Consider the following 26,452-nt stretch of genomic DNA (forward strand, 5'->3'; position numbering starts at 1 on the left):
GCTCTTGCGCTACTTTCCTCTGCATCAGGGCTGGGAAACCCCACTAGTGTCTTCCTAAAATCACTAGTCATGGAAGATCCTTCACTACCCTGACAAGTAGCCGATCTCTCCACCCAGGACCCCTGGCTCAACCTCTGTTGTGGGGGTAGAATCATGTCTCTCCATGTATACATGAGACATGTATGGGGGAGATGCTGATATAGCTTCTTTGCCAGCACCTCATTTTCCTGGACAAGGGTGTACCCACATCCTGAGCCCACTAGATCTTCTACAAACACTCCTCCCCAGTCAGACTAGTACCATGTATGGCTGAGCCTCGGTGCCATTCAGAGTGACCGCAGGCTTCAAACTGGTAGTAACAGCAATCCTGGTAATCACACTCCTTTATTGGTCATCCAAATATACCCAGGCCTGCTATATCTGAAGCACATCACTGGACTTCCCTGGCCCAGCTCCAGAAGCACTTCCCCCTGTTTGGGCTACTTCCCATTGATAGCTTCCTGGCAAATTCCAGATCGTGGTATCCCCTTGTTTGGTCTCCTGCAATGGAACATTCCTAGTGTGACATGCCATTCAGGCCACATGGTTCTTTCAAGCCTCAAAGGCTTCTGCCTGTTCAACTGCCTCTTCCACTGGGGCAGGTTAGAATCTCCTTACCCCACTCTGGGATCCCACTTGGTCCATCTTTTTCTCTATGGAGCTATCTCTAGGGATAGCTCAGTGGTTTGAGCATTGGCCTGCTAAACCCAGGGTTGTGAGTTCAATCCTTGAGGGGGCCACTTGGGGATCTGGGGCAAAATCAGTACTTGGTCCTGCTAGTGAAGGCAGGGGGCTGGACTCGATGACCTTTCAAGGTCCCTTCCAGTTCTAGGAGATGGGATATCTCCATTAATTTATTTATTTATAATGCCAGGCAATGAAGTCTCATAATCTCTAAGCCACTACCCATGGTTGTACTCCCTTGGGGAACGGTTCAGCCAAAAAGTGGTGCCACTATATCTCCAGAGTCAATCCCAGTTTATCCAAGATGGCAGCCTTCACTACAGGATAGGAGCCTACCTGCTTGTCATTTGCTGCTCGGGAGGTTGCCTGTACCTTGCCTGTCAGAAATGGTGCTATGCAGGCTGCCCAAGTCAATTCTTCCTATCTGCTGCACTGGCCACTCATTCAAAAGTACAGAGGAAGGCCTCCAGGTCATCCTCTTGCCCCAGCTTCTCCAAGCCAGAGACCAGTCAGCCCAAACTACCTTCTCCAGTACCAGTTTAATTTCCCAGAGTCCCTTGGTCCAGCCACTTCTGCCACCACTCTTGTTGCTGGAAGTGAGCCTCCTGCCATTTCTGTGGAGTGGCAAATTGGACCTCTTGCTGTTTTCTGCAGGTGCTCCATCAATTGCAGGAGCACAGTTTGGATCTGTTGCTGCTGTTCCTACTGCCACTGTAGTACAACTGCCTGCTGCTGCTGTGTGGCTGTCTGCTGCCGCTGCGCCATTACCCACAGGATGTATCACATACCCCATCTTTACTGATCACCCAAACTGGGGTGGGGTGCCAGTCATGCTCAGAGGCTTCAATTTCCCCTGGATTCTGGGGACTGATTGCCTACCCGCATTCTCTGCCACATTTTAACAAGCTGGCCTTCTCCCCAGCTCCCAAAGGAAGAGAATTTTCACTCATTCCATTTTACAGATGGGGAAACTGAGGCATGGAGAGGCTTACCCAATTCCATGCACCATCAGCTGCAAAGCCTGTTTTTTCTGACTCCTAGTCCTGTGCGTTGCATATTGGGCTAAGCTACCTTTCTTGCCAGTGGTGAAAACCATGCCTTTTACACATGGTTTTATTAGCCATGCAAGTAGGGCTGGCCAGAAAACAAGAATTCCATTTTGTGAAAAATGTCCAGGTTTAAAAATTTGTTTTCATTCCAGTATGGAAGAAAAAACTAAAACATTTTGGTGAAAGAGAGAGGGAGAGGGGCCCACCTCAAAATAGCCGATCATCAAATGGTTAGGTTACTCACCTGGGATGTGGGAAGCCCAAGATCAAGTCCCTGCTTTGCCTGATTCAAGTCTCTATCTCATGCAGTCCCTCCAGTTGGAGCTGTTCCGCTTAAAATAAATAATTAATATTAATTGGGTCTGACAGATTGACTGACCATATAGCCTGGTGCTTAGGGAACTCAACTGGGATGTGGGAGAAAAGTTCCTGCTCTGAATCAGGTAGAGCAGGGACTTGGTCTGGGGTCTCAGGTGAATCCTCTAAATCAACAGGCCATTGGCTATTCTGTGGCTATTTTCTCTCGCTCTCCTTCTCATTCATATATGGATTACATTCTGTAAATGAGAAAACTTCCCAGTGAAAGTTGTCTTTCTGCAAAAATTTTAGTTTTGATGAATTGGCATTTTCCAACAACAACAACAAAAAAAAATGTAGTTGAAAAAATTCCCAATCTGTTCTACATACAAATATACTACAGTAAAACCTCAGAGTTACGAACACCAGAGTTACGAACTGACCAGTCAACCACACACCTCATTTGGAACTGGAAGTACACAATCAGGCAGCAGCAGAGAGCAAAATAAAAGAAAACTAACGCAAATACAGTACAGTTCTGTGTTAAGTGTAAACTATAAAAAAAAAAAAAAGGAAAACAATATTTTTCTTCTGCATAGTAAAGTTTCAAAGCTGTATTAAGTCAATGTTCAGTTGTAAACATTTGAAAGAACAACCATAATGTTTTGTTCAGTTACGAACATTTCAGAGTTACATTCCCAAGGTGTTTGTAACTGTGAGGTTCTACTGTATTGGCTATGTCAGCAGTAACTAACAGAGAGTATGTTGAAGAACACCACTACTGAACCTGCTCTTGCTGCTTTTATGGTAGGTGTGGCTGTTAAGAGGGATGCCCTTTCTTTTGCTGCTGCTGCTGTTGTAATCTTGAGGTGGGCTGGCAGGTTTACTGCCAGAGTCTATTTCTTTGTTTACCAAGGAAAAGGAGCACAGTTTCAGTCAAAGTGCAGGTGTGGGTAGTCATTGGATTTTTACAGTTCCTGTTCGATAGCCACAGGCCTCATGAAAGAGCCTGCTATTGCTACTAGTATATGATCCTGCTGTTACCTTCTGATGAAGTGCTTCTTCCCCAAGTGAGCAAATGATTGTAGAAACATGTGTTTTGTTGTTTTTTTCCCAGAAGAACATAACAGCCACAGAAGAGAAAACATCACATCTGTGCTGTAACCCCTTATTCCTTTAAAACCTTTCTCCCCTGGCTGTGTTTTCAGTAACTGGGAATGTACAGTCCTCTTTGCTAGTCCTTGAATTATAGGTATTCCAGCGGACAACGGAGGCATTCACAAACATGTACATACATATATAGGCATTGGCATTCTGCAGCAGATCAGTGGAGCTATTCTAGTTTTATTTTACATCACTGGGTCATTCATGTAGATAGAGAACACAACCAGTCTGAATAATAGTGATGATGTGAGGTCATTTAAGAGGTAGAACCTCACCCCTTTCAGAAAAAAAATGCAAATTCTTATTTCTTCAACTTAGCTTTCCTGCACTCAAAATCTCCAGATAATGAGGTGGAAGAACAGGAAGAAATAAACAAAGCTCTTATATTTAACCCTTGACTGGCACTCAGATGCCCCAGTGGTGGGTGTAGCAAATATGGAGAAAGATTAGATAAACTTAAAAGGAGGGAAATTAGACTCCAGAACAGCCTTTTCCCAGAAATGTGTTTGTACAACTCCCAGTGTACTTCAGTTGAGTAAACATGTTATGTGACTAAGCCTAGAAACATTAGTAGTATTGCTGAGGCCAAACATGACTCATTACCTGCCTTGGGAGCAAGTCCTGTTTAGGTTGCTGAGACGTGAAATGTGTATAACACTCCAGATATTTGGAAAGGAAGTTCTTGGTGTTACCAGAGCTATAATATCTGCTGTGGCCTGACTTTTCATTTCAAATGTCTTCTTGATGTGCAAATTGTTAAAATGGCTATGCCAAAAATGCCAACAGGTTCAGCTTGTCTAAGCATTGTATCCTCAGTGGAAACTGAAGGCAGGCATTAGTGTATGGACAATATTGACATTCAAGGATTATAGGAGACAAGTGGAAAAAGTTCATATGAACAACTGCTTTTTGGAGGAATATGAGAGATGGCAAATTTCAGAATAACAGAAATACCAGATGGTCACAATAGTAATCCATAACATAGACTTAGAATTTAGAGATGGAAAAAACTCATTCTAATAATTCACTATTAATCTCTGCAGCATACTTTCTAGTACTATAGTTTTAAATGTCCTAATGTGATGGGGCTTTTACTACTTCCACTGAGGGGAATTATACAGCCTAATATATCTCACTCAACTTTTTCCTAATATTTAGTTTTTCCCTTTCTTAATTTAAAATCATTACTTCTAATTATACCCCCATTTACCTCACAATTTTTTCCCTTCCATGGTATCAACCTCTTTCAACAGCTGTGAAATACTTTGATCATGTCCTCTCTGCTGTTTCTTAGCCAAACTAGGCACATTACATCTGTCCTCATAAAAATCTCACTAATCTGATCATTTTTGTTGCTTTTCTCCAAATCCATGTGCGTGTGATAATTGATAATATATTTTTGGTAATGTGGTGCTCAGAACTGAATGAAATAGTCCAACAGCAGACAAACGAGGGATGGACAGAGAAACACTGTTAGCTCCCTGCTCCAGGGCATGATATATTTGAGTAGCACAGTCCCAAATCACATCAGTCAGACTGGTCATGCCTGTGATATCCACATTTTACCTTTCACTAGCATCCACTTTCCCCACCCAAATTCCTAATAATTTCTCCTCCCTAACTCTGTACACCCTCCTGCTCAATATCTCTAAGTTAGCAATGAGTTATGCAGTATGTGATGCACATACGACAAACCGTTTGAAAGAATATCTTCCCCTCCTTATTATCTCTTTTTGTCTGGTTCTCTATGTCTATGTCTAGAATCTACCACAGTTCCTTCTAGATCCCTCACAGTTCATTAGGAGGTTGCTCAATTTATTAGGAACCAATCATGCATTCATACATTCGTCCATCTGAAGTGCACTTTTAAATGTTAGACTATATACTAATCAAGTTGAACATGATAATGAGAGCACGTTCACATTGTTAAGGTAAATGACCCAATGCACTCAGAGTGAAGACATATTTGAACTACAATTTGTGCTTTTCATTGGAATATTGAACATTCCTGGGAACTCTGAGAGCGTTGTTTTGTAGCTGCCTTGCAAATGTGTGATTATCATTACACTGCTGGTAGGACACTGGCCATTTCATTATTGCTTTGTGATACATTTCTAGTTGCCGCTGTCTGAGGAGGATTCTGTGGTGAATTGTATGTAAGTTGGACTATAAATGCCTCAGTGCTGCACGCGCGCACACACTTCACATTTTTACAAGTAGAAATGTCACAATGGTGAGTGGTATGGCCCACGTGCAGAGATTGGATGCTCTAGGTCTGTGCACATTGAAATCAGCAGGTGTTTTACCATTAAATTCATTGCAAACAAGATTGGGGCCTACGGCTGTGTGAAATGAAAAAACAAAAGGGTTGGAAACTAAATCTATTGTCAGAGACGTTAGGGGCATAGGGCAGATAGAGTAGGCTGATCAGAAGTTTCTCTTCTGCATGTTGAATGGGATCTGTCCTGGGATAACAATTTGACTGTAGGGAAGTGAGATCTCAGAGCAGATATTTCAAATTACAGGGGAGAACCTAAAATTGATTTGTGTTAAATAAGGAATTCCTCTCTGGGAGTCTCATGTGAAACACTGGGCTACTTAGGTGAGTAATGGGCCTGATCCTGCAGCCCATGGATTGCTCAGGTGAGCAAAAGTGGCAGGATTGGGCCCTCGGGTCTGTAGTCTTGTGTCAGGAAGCTCAAACAGATAGGACTTGCACAGTGTGTTCTGTACTTTGGGTAGTTTATTACTGAGCACTTTTCACTTGGGACAATTTCAGGTGATCCCGAGACTGCCTAGTGTCAATAAATTCTAATACAGAACAGGGACTTAGTACAGTAGTCGCTTGTTAGTCCAGGGGTCTGGATGGTGCTCTCATTGAGGCTTCATGGCCCCAAGGGGGGCGTAGGGAGTTGGGGTGGAGGTTGACATGGCTCCTGAGCCAAGCTGCCCTGCTCAGGCAGGGCATGTAGGTGCTTCAACTTAACCAATACTCCTCTGTTCTTACAACAACACACCTTGTGATAGTAAGGCCAGAAATTTTATCCCTTCATTTTAAAGAAAGCAACTGAACAGGGAATTAATCTTTATTGTGGCCTCAGCCCTTTTGTGACTTTTGAATACAATAGCGACAATGATTGGTGGCTGGTTTTTGTTTGTTTTTGTTTTTTGCAAATGCTATAATTTACAAGATACTTTCATTGGTTTATATTGTTGTAGCTGTGCCACTTGTAGTCTTAACTGGAAATGACCTAAGAAAAATAGGTATTGTGCCAAAGCTCCTAGGGATATTTATATGTCAGTAAAATCCAAACTGGAGGAGGCATTCTCAAACAAGCTTAAAATGTTGATGAAGGTGATAGGAAGCCAAACCCAGCCTGGAGTCAGTGAGAGGAAGAGGGTGTGGAAGCTGGATGCAGATTGTACATTAATAAATATTAGCTTGCTTGGTTGAGGTGAAAGGATTTGCACAGCAAAGTAAAATAACTTTATTTGTGATATTTCCAAGGAATGGGGGCAGTATGCAAAGCCCAGATGCTCTTGTCAATGTCCCCTCCCCGGAAAGCCAGCAGCATCCATAGTGAGCAACTGCAGTGCTGTCAGTAAGCCATATTTTCCCACATAGCTGGACTGAAGAACAGTTTTATATAAGGGGCTGTGCTGTTCGTGAGGCATGCAGCCCCATTTCCATAGATCAGGATAAACTGAAGCTCAAGAAGAACTAACGTCATTCACTCTCTCTGCCTGCCAATACAGGATTGTTCCCAATAATAATTTTTCTAGTGTTTCTAGATTTAAATGTCCCAAGCAGTGGGGCTTCACCACTTTTCTTGGAAGACTGTTGCAGAGTCATCTGACTGCCAAAATATTTCCCCTGATAGTCCATTTGCATTTTCCCTCCCTTAATTTCTTCTCAGTAATGTAGCTATCGCCTTTCTGTTTACATCTTTCCAATATTTTTAGACTATTATTTCCTCTTTAATCATTGCTTAGCAAGCTTGACATTTTTCGCTTTTTAAAAAGACTATCATGTACCATTAAATTTTACCCATTTCCTCTGTATTGAGCCCAATAACTTGTATTTAACTTAAGCGTGTTTTCCAGAAAGACCTCAAGTCTTGAACTGAAGTTACCAAGAGATTCATGGATCATAAAATTACAAGGGATCACTGTGATTATCCAGTCTGACTCATATAATCCAGGCCATAGGGCGTCCCTGAATTAATTCCTATTTGAAGTAGAGCATATCTTTTAGAAAAACATCCAGGGTACCATTTCCCTTGATAGTTTGGTCCAATGGTTAATTAACATCACTATTTAAAAAATTGTGCCTTATTTTTCTTTTGAATTTTTCTGGCTTCAGCTTCCAGCCATTGTTTCTTGTTGTGCCTAAACATATGTATTTTCTCCCCATAAAGGTATTTATACATCATAATCATTTCAATTCTCAATCTTCGTTTTGATAAACTGAACAGATTGAGCTCTTTCAATCTCTGATTGGTAAGGTATTTTTTCCATTCCTTGGACCACTTCGGTGGCTCAGAATATATTGGGGGAAAACAATCCCTTCCGGACCTTTGCATGTGGCTGGCTGAAACCCCAAAGCATGAACTTTTAGGAACATAATACAAAAACCACAAGTGAGCCCAAGGATTGCCGACCCCTGCCTTCTATAGTTGCTTGTCCACGTAGATCTTTTTCAGAGCTACTGTTTTCTAGGATCCAGTTCCCCCAACCCCCATTCTGTAGGTATACCCTGCATTCTTTGTTCTTAGATGTATGACTTTGCCTTTGGTTGTATTAATACTAATTTTGTTTGAATGGGCCTATCTTACCAAGGGATCCAGATGGCTCCACCAATCTTTGTGTCATCTGCAATTTTTAACAGCAGATTTCATAATTACTTTCAGATCATTGATTAAAATGTTGACTAGTGTCATTCTAATTTAGAAATGTGCCTCATCAGAATTGTAGTTTGGTTGCCTCATGTCCCCATTCTCCTGTATGGGCTTGGTTCCTCAACTGTACTATATCTCCCAGGACACAACCTGGCCAATTACTCCCATGATGCAATGCTTCCTCTTTCCAAGAGAGGAGACTGTATATCATGGTAGCTGTAGTTCAATCAGGGAGCCCAGCCTATAGGAGAGAATGGGAGCCCAAAGCATCTTAACTACAACTCCTGTGGGGCTACATGGCAGCATTTTCATATCACAATATTCAGTTCAGCTGAAATTTTTCTGTATTTGAATTTCTGCTGAAAAATCAAAGGTTTTCCCATTGAAAAAAACACTTTTCAACCAGCTCTACCTTAACCATTATTGTTGCTCTTCACTGAACTGCCTCAGATTTGATAATGATGACGAGGGCAAAATTGGGTGTAGTTTTCCATTGTGGTTGCACCATAATCATGGATAGTAGTGAAGGAACTTTTACTTCCTTGGTCTATGGTGCTCTTTGTTTATAGCCAAGAGCCTGTCTTTTTTCTTTCCTGCCATTTGTATTGCAAACTCAAGTGTAATTTACTGTTTTCTATCTCCATCAGTGCTTCGCTAGTGTTACTACTTTCAATTTTCTCTCTCCTGTTGAATGCATGGTTCATCATTATTCCGTATTTGCCCAGATATTGTAGCTTGCATTTTTCCAAATATGAGTCAACAGTGTGGGAAAAAAAGCACACATCATTCTGGGATGTATTAGGAGTGCTGTAAGCAAGACACAAGAAGCAATTCTTCTGCTCTACTCCACGTGGATTAGGCCTCAACTGGAGTATTGTGTCCATTTCTGGTGTGTGACATTTCAGAAAAGACATGGACAAATTGGAGAAAGTCCAGAGAAGAGCAACAAAAATGATTAAAGGCCTAGGAAACATGACCTATGAAGGAAGATTGAAAAAATTGGGTTTGTTTAGTCTGGAGAAGAGAAGAGTGAGAAGGGGACATAACCATTTTCAAGTACATAAAAGTTGTTACAAGGAGGAGGGAGAAAAATTGTTCTCCTTAACCTCTGAGGATGGGACAAGAAGCAATGGGCCTAAATTGCAGCAAGGATGGTTTAGGTTGGACATTAGGAAAAACTTCCTGACTGTCAGGGTGATTAAGCACTGGAATAAATTGCCTAGAGAGGTTGTGGAATCTCCATCACTGGAGATTTTAAAGAGCAGGTTACATAAACACCTGTCAGGGATACTCTCGATAATACTTAGTCCTGCCATGGGTGCAGGGGACTGGACTAGATGACCTCTTGAGGTCCCTTCCAGTCCTATGATTCTATGATTGTTTAAGAGGTGTCCCTATCCCTGAAATCCTGTAACACAGCTACCTGGAGTTCAGTTCATAGATTCACCGGTCACTACTCCATTGTCACAGTTTCTATATCAAATGACCTTTTTGGTAGAGCTGTTCTATAATCATTATTCAGACAGGTACTCCAATCACTCCCCTCCTTGAGGGGCAACTGCAAGTCGCTTACCTACAGTGGGATCCATGTGGAAGAGTGCTCACAACAAAGAGAGGTTACTTACCTTCTCGTATCTGGTGTTCTTTGAGATGCTTTGTCCACATGGATGGCATGACTTGCCCTCCTTCCCCAATGATATTGAGCTGTTATCTGGATTTCTGTGTTAGTTAAGGAACTATGTGGCAGTTGGAGCTGCTCTGCCTTTTATACCCACACTGTAAGGGCATGAAGGTGTACAAGAGGGTGCTGGCTAAAAGATTCTGGGATTGGCTGCACCAGGTGAGTGCCCCTGCACTGGGATCCTTGTGAGTCTAGAAGAAATCCAGTTGCTGTAAAGTTAGTACTTTTGCTATTTCCCCACACTTGGTTTATATCCATCCATTTTCCTTCCTTGTTTTACTTTATTCTGCTTTTTGTATTTTCTCACTTCCTCTTCCTGTTGTTATATATTACTAGAGCAGAGCCCTGAATCTAAAAATCTCTCCAGTTTGGGGACTGTTGGAAATCCAGTCCAAAATTTAGCAATTGGAGCAGATCTTTAAAGTTTTCTTGTATGTGCCCTTTGTCTTTTTTCAGCACTTTTAAAAAATTGTTTAACTTCATAACAGCCTTTAAGATCTCTTCCCAACACCTTTTATCTGCAGGGGTTTTTCAGTCTACTTTTCCACTTAAACTTAGAACAAAGCATTCCAAGTTCCCCACCCTCTTTTTCCTTTGCCTTTTCTTGTAGTTAGCTCTCCTGCAGTTTCTTATTGCTAGGCCTGACAGCTCAGTTGAAGAAAAATGGCAGTACTGCAGGGCATGATAAGTGCAAAGGTTTGTGGCAAGGAAAATTGTGCTATAATGTTACATTAGTCTCCTTGCTTGATGAATAGAATATACTGGTTGCTGGACAGGAGCTTTGTTCTGAAAGATCAGGGTGGCTGAGAGTCTGCATTAACATTGGTTGGGTTGTGATGAAATATGGATTTTAATACTTAATAAAAATATTTTTGTTACCTGGGCTGTGTAAAATGTAGGATGTCCTTACCAGAGTGGTATAATTAACAGTTTTTTTGTTCAATGGCCAAACCTGGGGGGGGAAAGTCAGGTTGGTCCAAAACAATTCTTTTCTGAATTTTTTGATAAAACAAAAACATCATCGTTTTGTTTCATTTTGTTTGTGAGGTTTTTTTGCCTTTAAAAATAAAATTTAAGCAAAATTCTAAATGAAAAGACATCTTGAATAAAAAAATCAAAATGTTTTGTTTGGAAAATTTAGATTTTATTTTTTTTAGTCACAATTTGGCACAAATTCACAAAATGCTTCGATCAACTAGTATATTCATTTTTTTGTCTGAAAAATTTCACTTAGCACTAGTCCTTATCTATTAATTTCCTTGCTTTTTAAGTTACTTGAGTTTTGAAAATACTATAGGTCAGAACATTGTTGGCTCTTAGCAGATTTAATGGGTTTTTGAAACCAAATGTTTTAATTTTGTAATTTCCCAAATTTTGTTGATTGTTTGGTTTGTTTTAAACATATTTTATGGTTTTATTTTGTGTAGTCCTAGAAGATGTAGCCTTTTCCACCAGTAAGATCAGAATTCTGTTCAAAACTCTGCCACAAACGTCCTACAAAGTATGATCTTTGGCAAATCATTTAAGCCTGTGTTCCTCAGTTACCCCATCTGGACATTGCTAGTGGAGGATTTTGGAGGGAAACATAGGAGGAGGAGTAATTTTACCAGATCCTGGAGTTTCTTTTCACTTTTGAAAATAGTCAGTGGAGAGACTGATGATGAAAATATTTTTGTCATCTTATATTGGGTGAGTTGGTTTTTTTTGTTTTTGGCTCCTCAGTCAGTTTCATTGACAGAGATAGAAACACGGTCGGTTACATTCAGAGTAAACATGGCAAATTTTAGGTCAAGCCAAAGCTATAAAGAGAAAAAGCTTTGTACAATGGAAGGTGATTGCAGGCTTAATTAAGAGGAGTCTACCATTTCTCCATGTTAAAATACTATGTGCTTATCTAGCATCTTACACCCAAGGATCTCAAATAAAAGACCTTAATTAAGCCTTGCAACATTCCTGTCAAGTAGCTATTTAGTATCTATTATGCTGGTTAACTGACTAAGGACAGGTCTACACTTAAAATGCTGCAGCGCTTCAGTGAAGGTGCTACTATGCCAACAGGCGAGCTTCTCCTGTCAACATAGCTACCACCTCTCGCTTAAGTCGGTATAACTGCGTTGCTCGGGGTATGGATTTTTCACACCCGAGTAACATAGTGATACCAATGTAAGTTTATAGTGTAGACCTGACCTTTTTCAAGAACACATTTCTCTCTTAATGGCAGATGCAAGAAAAGAACTCAGACCCTGTTTCCCATTGCCATGTTTTAATCGTTAGACATGCTCTTTTATGCCTAAGCAGTACTGTTTTAGCACACGTAACCTTTCTACTCATGACTGGTGTTAATATGTTGCATATGCACAGCCAGACAGTTGGAACACAACTGAAGGTGTGGAATTTATTCAATATGAAAAACACATCACGACATTTTTCTATCTGCCTCCTCCAGTTCACGGGTTTGTATAAATAATGGTGTATTACAGGCCCTATGTTTTATTTTTTATTTGGAACCTTGTAGAGAGAAATCTTTTTTCTCCACCACTCACTAGATTCTAATTTTATCTGCTATAGAAGCTGGCTTCATACTTCATTTCTGCCAATGATATGGCTATTTTGTACAGTGTGAATGAAGTACCTGGTGTGATAAATATTAAAGTATATCTGCAATTTCATTTTCAAAAGAAATTGGTGCTTTTCTGAGAATGAAACTATTGCTACAGTATTTACTGTGTTTCCCAATTTTAATTCAGATCTTCTTGGATAGTATTTCATTCAAACTAGCTGGTAAGTCAATTCAACATCATTTTTCTTCATTTATATCCATGTTATATTATTTCAACATAATCATACAGTAGTGGAATGAGTTATGTTTATAGCATGCCATTTATATTTGAAAATGTGTGTATAGATATTGCAATAATTCTAATATTATATTTCACTATCTTACCAGTGACAGAAAAATGTAGTATCCTACTACATTGAGTTATAAATGCCATATAATGTAATCTTACTAGACTATCTATTTCATTTCTGATCTTTGCAGTGTTAAAAATAATTTGCTGTTGTTACAAAATTAAGATTATGATGAATATAAATTCTGCTGTATATTTCCACTTGTTTAATCTTGCATATTAGTTCACTTTCTTGTCACTACATTGGAGTATTAAAAACAAACTATTTGCTTTATAGTAGTGTTTAAACTCTTTTAACTGCATAACATACATATTTTCTTTGTCTCTAACACACATACGCCTTGATTTTTTTTCTTTGCAAGTAGACTGTCTTGATTCATACTGCTGAGACAGTTGCCTGAGATATTTTGTGGATTTACTTTTGGAGAAGGGGAAGCCAATTATGCTAATCGGAAATGCTGGGGTTGTAAAAGCAGTCCTTGTGTCCGACAAGGTTAGCAAGCTATCAGAAGATTACATGGTGGCAAAGTCCCTTTCATTTACTACACAACATCTGCTATGATTCAGCGTACATAATTGTAACCATTCCCCACTCCAAGGACCTGATTCTCCTCTCACTTAGCCTGTCTCTGTACCAGTGGGACTCTATTCATTTCGATAGAGTTACTATTGATTAGCACTGGTTTAAGGGAGAGGAGAATCAGGCCTTAAAATTGTAAACCCTCCCCCCCCCCCAGGCCATTTATTTATCATAAGGACACATGCACATTCAGTTTGTGCCTAAACAACCCAAATAGCTCAATTAATGGTTGACAGTAACTCTCCAAAATAAATGTTATCCTTTCTAGTGGAAGAGTTCACGTAATGTTTACCATTTCCTTTTCCAAGCTAGACATGGTATTCATGTAGCAAATCACTAATTTAATGGTGAATAACTATCTTTCACTATGGTAAATGTTGTGCATGAAGTATTAGATTTTGATAGTATATGGCAGGAGAGTGGGATTGCAATTAAAGAAATGCTATTAGTCTAGGCTCAATACCTGATGTAAAACTGTTAAACTCTGGTGGAAAATGTCCTGATTCCAAAAGTTTATTTTTACCACCTTTATTGTAATAAAGAATTTGAAAAATACAGCCACTATTTATGTAGGTTCTACAATATTTTGCACTATGCTACAACGGAGCCAGCAGAAAGAGCACAAGTTCATGAAAAAATCCTCTGTATCTGATATTCTGCTATTGCTGATGGTGTGCAACCAAAGAATTAACCAAAAGAAAAATGAAAACAAGAGCTAAAAGAGACTAGGTGGCTCAGAGATTGGCAATGGGATAAGGAGCATTTAACTTCCAGGTCAGTGGTTCAAATTGATAATGTGAACAAATCATTACCTGACCATTCCATTGCCTATGAAAAATTAATTGAAGCCCTCAGTTAAGTTTCTAAGATATGTGTCTGAATCACAGAAGCTTTGGTACCCATGCAGGCAGACTCAGCTAAAGGGGCAGAAGTATAGTGTGCATATTTAGACTGAACTTTACCCTCCACCCTAGCAGAGGTCCTTCCAGGTCACTGTGTGGAAAACATAAGCTTCCTCTGCCCGTATGGTACCAAGTCTGCAATTCTGTGACTGACAAAGAGAAGAGGGCTTCATTCCTCAGAGCAGTCAGGCTGGCATCTTCTCTCTACTAGCCCTAAATTCACTTAAAATAAATGTAGGGAACTAAAGGGAGGAAGTGCCAACGGTAACCAACAATATTTGTTGGGCAACATTTTATTTCAAAATTTTAAGAGGCTGTTTAAAACAATGGAGAATATAAATAAATTGTAAACTATATGAAGTACTTGAGCCTCCCTTTTAAGTTTATTTAATTCATAGATTCATAGATTCTAGGACTGGAAGGGACCTCGAGAGGTCATCGAGTCCAGTCCCCTGCCCGCATGGCAGGACCAAATACTGTCTAGACCATCCCTGATAGACATTTATCTAACCTACTCTTAAATATCTCCAGAGATGGAGATTCCACAACCTCCCTAGGCAATTTATTCCAGTGTTTAACCACCCTGACAGTTAGGAACTTTTTCCTAATGTCCAACCTAAACCTTCCTTGCTGCAGTTTAAACCCATTGCTTCTGGTTCTATCCTTAGAGGCTAAGGTGAACAAGTTTTCTCCCTCCTCCTTATGACACCCTTTTAAATACCTGAAAACTGCTATCATGCCCCCTCTCAGTCTTCTCTTTTCCAAACTAAGCAAACCCAATTCTTTCAGCCTTCCTTCATAGATCATGTTCTCAAGACCTTTAATCATTCTTGTTGCTCTTCTCTGGACCCTTTCCAATTTCTCCACATCTTTTTTAAAATGCGGTGCCCAGAACTGGACACAATACTCCAGCTGAGGCCTAACCAGAGCAGAGTAGAGCGGAAGGATGACTTCTCGTGTCTTGCTCACAACACACCTGTTAATACATCCCAGAATCATGTTTGCTTTTTTTGCAACAGCATCACACTGTTGACTCATATTTAGCTTGTGGTCCACTATAACCCCTAGATCCCTTTCTGCCGTACTCCTTCCTAGACAGTCTCTTTCCATTCTGTATGTGTGAAACTGATTTTTCCTTCCTAAGTGGAGCACTTTGCATTTGTCTTTGTTAAACTTCATCCTGTTTAACTCAGACCATTTCTCCAATTTGTCCAGATCATTTTGAATTATGACCCTGTCCTCCAAAGCAGTTGCAATCCCTCCCAGTTTGGTATCATCCGCAAACTTAATAAGCGTACTTTCTATGCCAATATCTAAGTCGTTGATGAAGATATTGAACAGCGCCGGTCCCAAAACAGACCCTTGCGGTACCCCACTCGTTATGCCTTTCCAGCAGGATTGGGAGCCATTAATAACAACTCTCTGAGTACGGTTATCCAGCCAGTTACGCACCCACCTTATAGTAGCCCCATCTAAATTGTATTTGCCTAGTTTATCGATAAGAATATCATGTGAGACCGTATCAAATGCCTTACTAAAGTCTAGGTATACCACATCCACAGCTTCACCCTTATCCACAAGGCTCGTTATCCTATCAAAGAAAGCTATCAGATTGGTTTGACATGATTTGTTCTTCACAAATCCATGCTGGCTGTTCCCTATCACCTTACCATCTTCCAAGTGTTTGCAGATGATTTCCTTAATTACTTGCTCCATTATCTTCCCTGGCACAGAAGTTAAACTAACTGGTCTGTAGTTTCCTGGGTTGTTTTTATTTCCCTTTTTATAGATGGGCACTATATTTGCCCTTTTCCAGTCTTCTGGAATCTCTCCCGTCTCCCATGATTTTAATGGTTTGTCATAATTTCTTCTGTTGTGGTAACCATCAGATATTAAAAATGAACAGTCTGTGTCCATAAATAGAGTGATACCTGATTAGGTTTTCTGGTTTAAGGGAGGGGTGTATGGAAAGCAATTCATCTAAATTATTATCCAAAGAGCAACATTTGGGCTCTCAATCTGCAAACACTTCAGCAGGCGCTTCACCTTAAGGACATGATCTGTCCAGTGGGAAGATTCATGTGTTTAAAGAGAAGCACCTGGTCAAGTGTTTGTAAGCTTGAGGCCTTCTGCTATACCAATGCCTCAACATTTATCCTTACACAGCATCTCTTCCATTGACAGGTGTTCTCAAAAGACCCTTGGAAAAGAAAGCTCGAAGAAATTATTCGCCCCCAGGTGCTAAAAATGTATTTATTTAATTGATTATCTTAATGTGCTTGAGGTTGATGCCTATGGTACTGTCCAACCTCGTGCTCTAATTGCACAACATCTTGACTACAGTCGTTGGTAAATGTTTTAAAAGTTGTCAGTGTTATTGATATTTATTTGAAGAGCTCCTATTACAGCAAGTCACTCAGATCCTGGTTTTATGCCAGAGGAGCCAGATCTCTGAACCAGTGTGCAGCCTGTGTGAAGCTGAGCATTTGGGATCCCCATGAAAGCACTACGAGAGAAGGAATATGTCACTGCTCCAGGCTGTAGAGTAGGGGAAGGAATATGACCTCTAATGAAAGAAACAAGGAATTTAGGTGCCCCCTCCCCCCAAGCCATGTATCCTCCTAAATCTGGGGAAGGCCAAGAGTTGTCTGTGTGGCAGCATAGCTGTACCATAGCCGTGCTGTAAGGGAGAGGGGCTGTGGGAAAGCTAATGAAATCTTAGGCTGCATTCAAATTTCTGTGATTACCTTGCTGCGGGTATCCCTGTCATACTCCCTCTCCATGTACATGCCTGAGACTCCTAGAGAACTCTCTCTTGTGATCTGGAGGCAGGGATGTGAAGGCAACTGACTTCTCCATGTGAGAGGTGGTACGTCTGTGTGAAAAGGAGAAGCTTTGCGGGGTATCTTGTGGAGATTATTTCCCTCCATTTCACAGAAATGTTTTGTAAAAAGCTGGTGAAATCACCTCACAGACAGGGCTTGTATTCTTGGCATGAACACAAGAGTTTGTGCATCACTGTGGTGATGGCTGGTTTTACTTTAGATGGCTGCATTTCTAAATTTTGTCCACTATCTCTGGGGTGGTGGCAATGATTGTGTATGATAGGAGCTTAATGGTGCGGGCCCAGAAAGAAATACAGGCTCAGATTGAAAAATGCATTGTGGAAGCTAGAGATGAATTCTGTTTTTCTGAGGATTCCATATTTGTTTGCTTGTTCCAAAAATGCAAAATTAACAATCTTTTTAGAAGAAGAGCTATTGAAAGTAAAAGGAAGACCTCAAATAAACTTCTCTCTTATTGATGCTCCTGGACAATAAGAATACAGAAGTGTTATTGCTTGTGCAGAATGCTTTGTAGGAAATTAAACTACAGAACTTCCATCTTATTTCTACACTAGGCAACTTCCACCAGCTACCAGCATAGCCCAGAAAGTGCTGTATTATAACCAGCATAACCAAGACACACAATGTGCGCAATGTATCCTGCCCAATCATATAATAAGCAAATATCATTGGACTGGGGACTCTATTTCCATCCAGTATTACTGACCATCTGTAATCCTGCCCAGTGTCAGTCCAGTGTACACCCCCACAGCTCAGTTAAAATAAAGGACTAAATACTGTACGGTACTTTACTGATCTTAAAATGATAGTGTTCCCTTTAGAGATACCGAATATTTAAAGGAGATCCATAAAATGTCAGATTTACCATTTTTAATGAGAAAGAATGGTCTGCCATAAGGATGAGCACATTTTAAAAATTTCTTACAGAAAGTATTGAGCCTAACTGAAGTCGTCTTATGACGATGTCTTATTTCTGGCTTCACTGAGGTTTCTTGTGAGGTAGCTGTTCAACATGTTGTCTGTCCGTCAGTGATCCATTAGGCAACAGATTCTGTCTGTGTCATCTGCTCTCCTGGATCCATTGATAAATACATTTGAAGCTGGGGTGAAGCCATGCTCATTTTTATGCTGGACTCTAGCTTCTCCCAGCTATTTGTCCCATTTTGTTCCGTGTGCCAGAAAACGTATCTGGGAAGAGTCTATTTTTGACATTCAGTATGTAAAAATCATCACTTTTCATCTCATGCAGCCTTAACATTAAAAGTCAACTCAAAATTTTGATTTGTTCATTTGAAGGCACACAGCATGCTGGGTACAATGGGACAGCTTGAGTGTGACAATTCTGTTCCATCCTTCTGTTGCTGCTGTAAATATGCAGCAAAACAACTAGCAATGTTTACATGAAAAATGAGCCTCCTAAAAATCTGATTGGTAAACATGAAATATTTCCCTTCCACTCATGTCATTTTCCATGTAGATGGGTGTATACTCACCTAAACCTAGCACCTTATGCATCTATGGCAACAGAAAGCGACAGAGTCCTGTGGCACCTTATAGACTAACAGACATATAGGAGCATGAGCTTTCGTGGGTGAATACCCACTTCGTCAGACACATGTAGTGGAAATTTCCAGAGTCAGGTATAAATATGCAGTCAAGAATCAGTGCCAGCAATGCCCCTCTGCTATGTACATCAGCCAAACTGGACAATCCCTGCGTAAAAGGATAAATGGACATAAGTCAGATATTAGGAATGGCAATATACAAAAAACTGTAGGAGAACACTTCAACCTCCAGGGGCGGCTCCAGGCACCAGCGCAGCAAGCGTGTGCCTGGAGCGGCAAGCCATGGGGGGCGGCAGTTGCTGTGAGGGCGGCAGTCAGGCAGCCTTCGGCGGCATGCCTGCGGGAGATCTGCCGGTTCCGCAACTTCGGTGGCGGGTATGCTGAAGCCGCAGGACCGGCAGATCTCCCGCAGAAATGCCGCTGAATCCGTGTGACCAGCAGACCGCCCGCAGGTGTGCTGCCGAAGGTTGCCTGACTGCCGTGCTTGGGGCGGCAAAAAACATAGAGCCACCCCTGCCAACCTCCCTGGACACACAATAGCAGATTTAAAGGTAGCCATCCTGCAGCAAAAAAACTTCAGGACCAGACTTCAAAGAGAAACTGCTGAACTTCAGTTCATTTGCAAATTTGATACCATCCATTCAGGATTAAACAAAGACTGTCAATGGCTAGCCAACTACAAAAGCAGTTTCTCCTCCCTTGGTGTTCACACCTCAACTGCTAGAAGAGGGCCTCATCCTCCCTGATTGAACTAACCTAGTTATCTCTAGACTGATTCTTGCCTGCATATTTATACCTGCCTCTGGAAATTTCCACTACATGCATCTGACGAAGTATTCACCCACAAAAGTTTATGCTCCAATACATCTGTTAGTCTATAAGGTGCCATAGGACTCTTTATCGCTTTTTACAGCTCCAGACTAACACGGCTACCCCTCTGATATACGGCAACAGAGAGATCCTTCTGCATTTTGAGTCAGGGATTTCACATACCCTCCATTTTTTGGCATAAAATTCATTGGGAAGTTGATGATGATAATATTTTTCACTTTTATAGTAACTTTCATCCAAAGATCTCAAAGCATTTTATGTAAACATGATGGGGCAGTCATGAAATCCTTCTCAGTCCTTAATCAAAACTACTGACTTCAGTGTGTTTTTTATCTGAACAAGGATTCAGGATTAGGCTGGACAAAGTAAACCACACAACATCCTTGTGAATTGGGCAAATATGATCAGATCTAGTTTAATGATAGGTAAACAAGGATCTAAAGAAGCTAAATAAATTGCACAGGGTCATAGTACAGCGGTGGCATACTTCAAGACAGCTCTTAGACCAGAGCCCAAGAGTTCTGTGCTATAAGTTCTATATAATATTCCCTTTTGAAAGGACACTTACAAAACTGTGATACATTACTGAAGAGGAGATCTGTTCTCCACTGTAAGAGAAAATGTTGGAATTAGGCCAAACATATGAAGATCTCTCCCCTGTAGGTGGATAAGGTAGCCTGGCAATTTTGAAATGTCTGGAGAGTAGAAGAGATATGTGACATTGCTAGGTACAATCCAGACTAATGAGCAGCTGTGTCATCCCTTTCCTGCAACCGTGGGTGCCTTACAATGACTTGCTGAAGTGTCTAATTGCAGCCTGTCAGCCACACTTGGGTTACACTCTGGCTCTCGCCAGCCTTGGTTATACTGCAGGGTGGCCCCAACACACACTCAGTCTTAGATTTCCCCCCAGAAATGTTTGTTCTGTACTGCCCAGCCCTCTCCTGGACAGTACAAATCATATTAAATTCATTATTCATAAAATATGTCAGCTGATTATCTCAAATAGTTATTCAGAGACTTCAGTTTAAACACACTGGATTAGATAAAACAGCAAAACAAGTTTATACAAGTGAGTACAAGTAATGAGGCATAAAAGTCAGAAATAGTTACAAGAAAAATGAAGACAAGATGTTACACATGACCTCAGCCAAAAGGCTACTGAACTTAAACTATATCAGATCCAAGCAAAGTTTCTCGCCATGTTTTCAGCAGCCTTACTGATGTAGCCTGATTTGGGGTATGTTAGTAGGGTCGATTTAATTTATCCACTTAATTTAATTTTATCTAATTAATTTTTAATTAATTAATTGCTTTAATAATTTTGATAATGGTTAGTGGATACTAATTAGTATGGGTTTCGGCTTGCCAATTTGTTTGATCAGAAGATAAAGTTCGTCCTGAATCAGGCTTCACAGAGTATATAAAAGGAACTTTGGGGGTATCACAGGAAGTTTACACTGAGACAGATATAGTCATAAAGACTTTTTATTAAAATCAATGAAGATAGTAAGCAAATGGTAAAACAGTTAGAATTACAGAGTTACACTTATCACAGTTCTTTAAGATATATATATATCTTATTATCTATGTGTGTATATATATATATATATATATATATATATATATATATATATATATATATATATAAATATAAGATTATAAGCTGCAAAGTTGATTAATACTCACACCCTGTTTTAATAACCTGGTGGTGGCTACACTGACCAAATCTGGTAGGGCAGGACCCCTCCTCCAGAGTCCAACAAATGCTTCCTTTGTCACTTCAGGTGCAATGATTGCAATGGGCTGGGGGGGGGGGAGAGAGGTGTCCCTTGGGGTGTTTGTCCCTCCTTTTGATAGTTTCAGTCCCTTCTCTTGAAAGCCATTTCCAGTAAGGCACTAGGAGACAAAGAGTCACTGTGGAAGGATATTTCCTGCTGTTTTTTTCTCACTTGGTTGAACTTTTTTGTTTCCATCCCTGCTTTGTTTCCATCCCTGTGTTTACTGCTTAAACTCAAATTAAGCAGAACACACATTCCTTTGTTTAGGACAGACTTGTTTGCCAGCTTCTGTTTGGGCAGGGCCGGCTCTAGGCACCAGGCACCCAAGCACATGCTTGGGGCGGCACCTGGTAAGGGGCGGTGGGGGGAGCGCGGTGCGGCATGGCGCTGGGGGGGCGGGCTCCGGTTGCGCGGGGCTCGGCGAGGGGGCAGCGTGGGCGCGGCGCTGGAGGGGGGTTCCGGCGGCGCTTGGCAGGGGGTGGGCTCTGGCGGTGGGGGGCGTCGCAGGGCTCAGCGCTCGGGGGGGGGTTCCGGCAGCGCTCGGCGCGGGGGGGGTGGGCTCCGGTGCGCGGCGCTCGGCGGGGGGGGCGGCTCGGGGGGGCGGCGCTCGGCGGGGGGGCGGCGCGGCGCTCGGCTGGGGGGGGCGGCGCGGCCCGGCGCTCGGCGGGAGGCCTGGGGGGCGGCACATTTTTTTGCTGCTTGGGGCAGCAAAAAAGCTAGAGCCGGCCCTGTGTTTGGGCAGGGTGGTAGAGTTTGGAACATGTGTTAATAACATCATACAGGGAAATCTTATAACTTTATATACAATGTTGCCACACACATTGTATCAGGATGATACTGACCGGCAAATTGAATTTTCAAATGTTACCTTACAAGACATGCCTTGTACAAAACTTACTACAATAGGGTGTGAACCTGGGGGTACGTTCTGTCACACGATGACATGGCACATATAGATCAGCTCTCGTTCTGTGCACCCAGAGTTCTGATTCTCACCAAGCACCAGGGGCTAACTGTTGCTGGTCCATGCTCCCCTGCCTGGAGTTGGGATGTTTAACACTGTTGCAGTCCTTTTTTTGGAGTGGCTGACAGCTGGGTTTTTCCCCCTACTTGGTGGTTATTTTAAATCTGCCAATATAATTTGGAGCCTGTCAACCTTGACAGTGTCCCTTAAAAGATTCCAAATGGTGTGTTAGGGAGTTTTAACAAAGGAGGGTTTTTCAGTTCTTTTAACACAGGGCTACATAATCAGCCTTTCTTGTAGCAGCATTCAGTGTGAACATCTGTCAATAGAAATCTCAAACTGTGAATATACAATTGAACTTTATTATCCCTTTGTTATTTTGTAACTACATAGGTATGACAGACAAACTGATTTTAAAAGAAATCCACAACTGTCAGTATGTCATATGCCTGAATCCTACTGCTGGAAGTTTTTCAGTACATCAGCGTCTTCAGGTAGGTGCTATAAGTGCCACATTTTGTTAAAACGTGTTTCCTTTCAGTGAGTAAATGTTTCTCATTTGAGCTATTTTAATTTGAGTGTGAAAGGCTTAAACTTTTTATTACATGCTTGCGAAGCCGTCATGTAGAACTAGCTCTTGCACTGCACAAGTATGGATTGACAAACATATAAGCACCAGATAAAAGGTGATGAGTGGGCTGGGGAGCACAGGGAAACCTGATCCTGCTTTAACGAAAGCAGCTTTCAAGTTATCCCCACCTAGTAGCAGAAATAAGGCCACAGGGATAAGCGTTTGTTTAGCATGATGAGGTAAAACAGAGGTTTATTAGATGACAGGAACACGGTCTAAAACAGAGCTTGTAGGTACAGAGAACAGGACCCCTCAGCCGGGTCCATTTTGGGGGGCAGTGAGCCAGACACCCACGTCTACCCTCACTCCATGTCTCCAGCCAGCCCCAAGCTGACTTCCCCTCCAGCCCCGCCTCCTATGGGCTTTTTCCTTTCCGGGCCAGGAGGTCACCTGATTCCTTTGTTCTCCAACACCTTTAGCTATCACCCTGCAGGGGGAAAGGGCCCCGGCCATTAGTTGCCAGGAGACAGAGTGTCGGCCATTTATGCACATTGGCCTTTATCCCACCACCTAGAGACTTAAGAAATGCATAGGGGAAACTGAGGCACACCTACAATATTCAGAGGAAACATTAAGAACTGTCCCACCTCTTCATAGACGTTCAGCACAAGTTTTGCTCTTTTGACCCTGCAGAGAGTAAGAGAGGCTACCCTAGAGAGTTTACAGCAGCGCAGTAGCACCGATGGAGCTGCGCTGCTGTAAGCTCTCTAATGTAGCCGCTCTAAGCCAATGGGAGACAGCTCTCCCCTCGGCTTAATTATTCCAGCCTCCGCAAGCGGCAGAAGCTGTGTCAGCGGTGGCGCTGTCCACACCAGCACTTATGTTGGTGTAACTTATGTTGCTCAGGGGGTGGTTTATTCACACTCCTGAACAACATAAGTTATGCTGACAGAAGCTGTAGAGTAGATGTAGCTAAACTTACTTTTGCTTAGCATGGAGAACTCTTTGTTTGCCTTGCCTGCCTTAGGGTTTTAAACTGCTGCCCATCATGGTAGTATCTGAGCACCTTCTGCATAAAACCAATGGCACAACAGTGAAGTCCCTAGTAGACTTCATGAAGTCTCTGGAGTGTTTCCTTTTTTGGGGCAAAGCTTTTGTTTTTAAGATGGGTAATTTACTTTTGTTAGGGCATTGGTTGCTTGTGGTTAGTTTCAGGATTGGGCATTGGTTTGTTTGTTTTTGTTGGTTGGGTCAAAGGGGCTGTCAATGTTGTGAGGATTTTTCCTATGGCTGCTTCCCCCAATCACCGTAGCATTTCTCCACCACAGCCTTCTCCAGGGCTGTTTTAAGCCCTTCAGGGCATGAGCAGGGTGACCACCCTGCTACAGGGCATAACAAAATCCAGGCGGAGCAGAGTCCAGCTCCCTAAAGTGGCCAGTCTACCCTCTGACAGTGTATTTGTGTGTGCAAGCAGCTGTATGTGTCAGCAGATTTTTCAAATTTCACACCTGTCCATCCATTTGCACTGAAATTACAAACTCAAATTACTATTTGCTGTGCATGTAGATTGAATAATTGACATGCAGAAAGGGACATAGGTGCACCATTAACTAATTTGCACATGCAAATAGTTTTTTCCATACAGATGTTTATGGGCTGAGCTACTGCACTCTTTTTTGAAAATCTGGTATTTAAAATGGGATTACATTCTGCAAAGTGGCTCTAAAATAACACAGTGGAGCTCTATAGTTATTCTTTCTGTGATTGTTCCAAGTCATGCTCTTCTAACTTACACTGGCTGCTAACAGCCTCAGACGTCTGTTGTAACAACTGAGGGTTACAGGGCATAGAGATACCACCCCATCTGTAGGAAGGGGGCATGGGAATGGCTATATCCATTCTACACTATAGTTCCTATCTTTAAGAAAGGGAAAAAATATGATCCGGGAAACTACAGGCCTGTTAGTTTGACATCTGTAGTATGCAAGGTCTTGGAAAAATTTTTGAAAGAGAAAGTAGTTAAGAACATTGAGGTCAATGGTAGTTGGGACAAAATGCAACATGGTTTTACAAAAGGTAGATCGTGCCAAACCAACCTGATCTCCTTCTTCGAGACGGTAACAGATTTTTTTAGACAAAGGAAATGCAGTGGATCTAATTTACCTCTATTTCAGTAAGGCATTTGATACGGTTCCACATGGGGAATTATTAGCTAAATTGGAAAAGATGGGGATCAATATGAAAATTGAAAGGTGGATAAGGAACTGGTTAAAGGGGAGACTACAATGGGTTGTACTGAAAGGTGAACTGTCAGGCTGGAGGGAGGTTACTAGTGGAGTTCCTCTGTTCCCAAAACCGATCCCTATCTTATTTAATCTTTTTATTACTGACCTTTGCACAAAAAGTGGGAATGTACTAATAAAGTTTGCAGATGACATGAAGCTGGGAGGTATTGCCAATACAGAGAAGGACCGGGATATCATACAGGAAGATCTGGATGACCTTGTAAACTGAGTAATAGTAATAGGATGAAATTTAATAGTGAAAAGCGTAAGGTCAAGCATTTAGGGATTAATAACAAGAATTATTGTCATAAGCTGGGGATGCATCAGTTGGAAGTAACAGAGGAGGAGAAGGACCTCGGAGTATTGGTTGATCACAGGATGACTATGAGCTGCCAATGTGATATGGCCGTGAAAAAAGCTAATGTGGTCTTGGGATGCATCAGGCGAGGTATTTCCAGTAGAGATAAGAAGGTGTTAGTACCATTATAGGCACTGGTGAGACCTCATATGGAATACAGTGTGCAGTTCTGGTCTCCCATGTTTAAGAAGGATGAATTCAAACTGGAACAGGTACAGAGAAGGGCTACTAAGATGATCCGAGGAATGGAAAACCTGTCTTATGAAAGGAGACTCAAAGAGCTTGGCTTGTTTAGCCTAACCAAAAGAAGGTTGAGGGGAGATATGATTGCCCTCTATAAATATATCAGAGGAATAAATACCAGGGAGGGAGAGGAATTATTTAAGCTCAGTACCAATGTGGACACAAGAACAAAGGATATAAACTGACCATCAGGAAGTTTAGACTTGAAATTAGATGAAGGTTTCTAACCATCAGAGGAGTGAAGTTCTGGAACAGCCTTCCAAGGGTAGCAGTGGGGGCAAAAGACATATCTGGCTTTGAGACTAAGCTTGATAAGTTTATGGAGGGGATGGTATAATGGGATAGCCTAATTTTGGCAATTAATTGGTCTTTGACTATTAGCGGTAAATATGCCCAATGGCTTGTGATGGGATGTTAGATGGGGTGGGATCTGAGTTACTTCAGAGAATTCTTTCCTGGGTGTCTGGCTGGTGAGTCTTGCCCACATGCTCAGGGTTTAGCTGATTGCCATATTTGGGGTTGGGAAGGAATTTTCCTCCAGGGCAGATTGGCAGAGGCCCTGGGGAGTTTTCGCCTTCCTCTGCAGCATGGGGCATGGGTCATTTGCTGGAAGATTCTCTGCATCTTGAAGTCTTTAAACCGTGATTTAAGGACTTCAATGGCTCAGACACAGGTTTGATAAAGGAGCGGGTGGGTGAGACTCTGTGGCCTGCGTTGTGCAGGAGGTCAGACTAGATGATCATAATGGTCCCTTCTGACCTTAAGGTCTATGATTCTGTGATACACCATCCAAGGCCCTCCTTGG

The 26,452-nt window shown here is 41.7% G+C and overlaps 1 pseudogene; it reads left to right on the plus strand.

The window, feature by feature from the left end:
- LOC128845246 (dynein axonemal heavy chain 11-like) overlaps window positions 1-26,452 on the plus strand; it is a 233,488-nt pseudogene that overhangs the window by 87,680 nt on the left and 119,356 nt on the right.

The sequence above is a fragment of the Malaclemys terrapin genome, chromosome 11 (assembly GCF_027887155.1).
Source record: "Malaclemys terrapin pileata isolate rMalTer1 chromosome 11, rMalTer1.hap1, whole genome shotgun sequence".
NCBI lineage: Eukaryota > Metazoa > Chordata > Testudines > Emydidae > Malaclemys > Malaclemys terrapin.